Source organism: Neomonachus schauinslandi, chromosome 4, assembly GCF_002201575.2.
Source record: "Neomonachus schauinslandi chromosome 4, ASM220157v2, whole genome shotgun sequence".
Classification (NCBI taxonomy): Eukaryota; Metazoa; Chordata; class Mammalia; order Carnivora; family Phocidae; genus Neomonachus; species Neomonachus schauinslandi.
Genome location: NC_058406.1, coordinates 205,912 through 210,231, shown reverse-complemented (window position 1 = coordinate 210,231; position 4,320 = coordinate 205,912).

The following is a 4,320-nucleotide window of genomic DNA, read 5'->3' as shown; positions in this document are numbered from 1 at the left end:
GCCTCTTTCTTCTGTCTCTCCTGCCCTTCACATTTGGGGCCGGTTTCAGATTTCAGCAGGGAGGCTCCTGAGGAGCTGGGGCGCCAACCATCACCACTGCGAGTGACACCGGCACACAGTGTGTTTATTCTGCCGTTTTATCCCCGTGTGGTTCCTGTGACCGCCCTGCCAGCAAGATTCGGGCTGTTCCACCCCACAGAGACCCGTCTTGCTGCCCCTTCTCTCCACCCCCACCATCCCTAACCCCTGGCGACCACTCTTGTCAGTTCTCCACCTCCATAATGCTGTCATTTCAAGAATATTAGGTAAGTGGAATCACAGCATATTGGACTGGATTTTTGAGATTGGATTTTTTTCACCCAGCAAATGCCCATGAGATCCATCCAAGTTGTATTCAACTTGTACATGGGTTATTCCAAAGCGTCTCTTAACTTTTCCAACACTGTTGGGTTTCACCTTATAACACCAAGGCTAAGAAGTTTCCTCTTGTGAACAATGACTCAGTGGCAAAGCTGACCCTCTCATCGGATGAGTTCTCTTCTGCATTACAAGCGTAGAATGTAAAAACAAAACAAAACAGAAAAAACAAACGTAGAATGTGTCCTGATTCCATTTCAATGCCACAAACATTCGTGTAGCTTGTTGACACTCCCAACCTTCCCCACACTGAATTTGAAATCTCTGCAGGATAGAACGGTGTCCATGCAGGGACATAGCCAGCCCAGCAGGCCAAGGCGGTACCCTGAGATTTCTGCGGGATGCTGGTGGGATCCCCTCCCTGACCATGGTGGGTTTCTATGGGCACCAGCCCATGTCCCATATTGTGTTGCTCCCTGTGGCCTGCAGGGAGCATCCCCCACATGACTGCTGAATGGGATTTTGCATTTTTGTGGCCCTTGAGATAGTCAAGTAAATATATTTTTTGTTTTAGTTTAGAGAATTTTAACTTGATGGGCTCCTTAAGAGATGTCCTTGTATCATGCACTTAACCTAATAAAATCTTGCATTCTTTCATCTTCTCGGCACCATCTAGCTCATAGGGTTACTTAGAATGTTCCAAGAACATCTCTCTTAGCCTTTTCTGGGCCACAGGGGGCCACCCACCACCAGAACATTTACCTGATGCAGATTTTTCCTCCGTGTTTTCTGGGTGCCCTCACTGACAACAGCTTCACAGGTCTTGCTGGGCTGCCCCTGCCTGCCTGACACAAGTACACAAGAGGGAGTGGCACTGGGAGGGGGTGGAGGGGGAACAGCTGTGCACCACCAGGCAGTTTCGTGGCAATGGGGACACCAGCCTGGGGCAGCCCAGCCCCAACACTGGGGAGAAGACCTCCCTGAGTGCCTGAATGAGGGAGGAGACAGGAGATACTTGGAAAGCAATGTCTAGGCCATGCCAGGACACATGGGGGGCAAGAGAGTCACCCAGGACCCCAGCCAGAGGGCAGGGGGCGAGGGGCAGATGTAAGTTTACCCCCTCCTGGGGGTCAGGCTCCCAAGGGATGCCCAGGAAGGCTGGGGAGGAGGTTTGAGTTGGGAGATGGGGTCTGAATTTAGGAGATGAGCTGAGGGGGTGGGAGCAGAGAAACAGTCAGTCCTGAGCTCTGTCCTGCCACTCTTGAGAACATTTGAGCAAAGGGAGCACCTGTGGGGACCAGCAGTGATGGGGGTGGGGGTGACTGGGTGATGGGGGCTCCTGCAGGTCAGGACCCAGCTGGCTGGTTGGGAGTCAGCCTGGCTTATAGCACAGCCCCTGCCAGGGTCCCTAAGGCCAGTTCCTGCCCTCAGGATCCTGCCCTCAGAGCTCTAAGCCTTAGGTGGATCCTGGGTATGACTCCTGCATGGGACTCCTCCCTCCACACCTGCAGCAGCTTCCTGGAGGTGTGGGCCTAAACCCTTTTAGGGGTTGATCTCGCCCCCCTGGGCGTGATCTCACCCCCCAAGCCTGGAACCAATCAGAACCAGAATGGACAGAAAGGTGGAAGCCCACCACGAGGCCTAGTAGGAACTTTCCCATGGCAGCCTCCCTGGCCAGCTCCATCAGCCCCCAGGGCTCTCGTGGCAAGCCGTGTCCCCCAGTCTCCCTGGAACACTGGCCTGCTCAGCTGACAGCCAGGCCTGTGACACATCAACTCCTGCCACAGAGGCCCCCGAGGGGCACCCTGGGCAGCACTCAAACCTCCCATTAAAGAAGCTCAGTGAATGCTGTCCTCCAAGATAGAAACACAGACATGACTCTCCCTGCTGTTCCCAATACTCTTCTTGGAAATATCCTTATGCTGCAAGGCTGGCACTCTATTTCCACTGAAGACTCTGGACGTTCAAACTTGGGAGGGATGTCCTCAGGTGCGTGCCAAAGGGAAGAGAACCCCCAGGACTCAGGCACAGAGGCCAGCTGGGAAGGAGGCCACATGGACATCCCAGAGTTAGGGAGCCCTGGGTGCCAGAGTCCAGTGGCATCCATGCCCCAGCACACTTGCAACTCCTAACCCTAACCCACACTCACCTCTCACTCAGACACCCCCAGGGAGGCTGACAGGCTCCAAACCCTTTTATTAACACACAAGAGACTTATTAAATAATCGCAAAACTATGAATGCTGCAGGATGCACACAACTGTTCTTTTTGTCCAGGGGCAGCTCAGAAGCAGAGCCCGAGACCACACTTGTGGAAATTCCACCAGCCACGGTGTCATCCTGTTGGGACAAAGCCAAGCCTAGGTTGCTAGACAGGTCAGTCGCCTACACAGACCCCCTGGACTTTGGAACTAATTTTGGGGAGCATTCACAGCCCCCTCCCATTGCATGAGGCCTCATGGCTGCAGGGGTAGTTTAGTGTGAAGAGTAACCCCTCTGACCGGCCTCACCAGCTCAGAGAAACCCCAGGTCACACCTGTCTCTTTCCCATCTATCCCTATTGATACGGAAGTGCCAAATGCAGGTGAGACCTGAAAAGCCTGTGCTGGGCTATGGGTGCCCTTCCTGGTTCAGGCCAAGGTCACAGATCTCTCTGTTCACTTACAGGCCCTCGAGGAAAACCAGCCCCAGCCCAATGGCACCGAAAGCAGCCCCTCTTTATTCAGTGACATCCTCTGAGCACACGCAGCGTCCTTGCCTGTCTGCGGGGCTCTGCGGGGTCAGCCCCGCCCTCAGGACGGTACGACCGTGCCGGACATGCAAAGACGAGGGGTCAGTCTTACTCTCCTTTCTCCGGGAAGCTCCTTGGCACGCCCTCTCCCCGGGCCCCGCCCTACTCTGCATGCCCAAGAGGTGCTGAAAGGCCAGCCTTGCTGGGGGCCAGGCACCGAGATACCCTATTTCATCCTGACCCCACCCCGGGAGAAAAGCTGCCCAAGGTCTCCAAAGTGGCAGAGCCGGTCGGCCAAGTGAGCCAAGAACACAGCTTCCTTCCTAGGGCTTCACACCCGAGTTCCACAAACAGCGACCCTTTCCGAGGCCGGGTCCCTTCGCGGCTCCTCGCTGGGCCCCAGCGCTGGCCTCCTGTCCAGACAGCCGCGACACAGGGGTCTGAGGGTCGCGAGGGGACGCCCCGGGCCCGAGGTAGGGACTTAGATTTTACAGCCGGCTTCTTAGGAGACACGTTCTCGCCTCCCAGAGGGGTTTCTGCTTTGCCATGGGTTAGGGGCTTCCTATCGTAAAATGGCCTCGTCCTGTCACTCTCGTAAAACCGAAAGGTAGACCTCGAATCGCCTCAGCCACAAATGGGAACTTTCTACCCGCGCCTAAAACCAGCAGTATTTGATAAACGTCGTGGCCTTGGGGGCGGACTTGCGGTCTTCTTTTCCAGGCAGCCTCCGCTGAGGCGGACACGGGCTGAAGCCCCAGTTATCCGGGACATCCTCCCCGCTCCGCCCCCTCCGCCCCCTCCGGGTAGCGCCCGTCCCTGACTCCCGGCACCGATCCGGGCTGACGCCGTGCCGCCGGGAACACCGCCTTTCGGGCGCCGCCACCTGCTGGCCAGCATCCCCCGCCCCCCGGCTTCCCGGTCTCCTAGCAACGCCGAAGATGGCCGGCGCGCGTGGACTCCTGGGGAGTGTGGTTCTTCTTCCCAGCTTGGTCTGGGGCCCAGCTATTAAGACCGAGACACCCTAGCCTACACTTCCTAGGTTGCTCCGCGCGCGCCTCCCACGGCCTCGCGAGAACCCTGTGCCGGAACATCTGGAGAGAGGGTTTTCTCGCGGGGACCGCCGGGAGCTGTAGTTTGAAGCTGGGAGTCGCGCGGCCTGGTACCGGGGTTGAGGCGGTAGAGAGACTACAAATCCCAGGGAGCGCGGCGCGACCGCCTGGAGGGCGGGGGGTA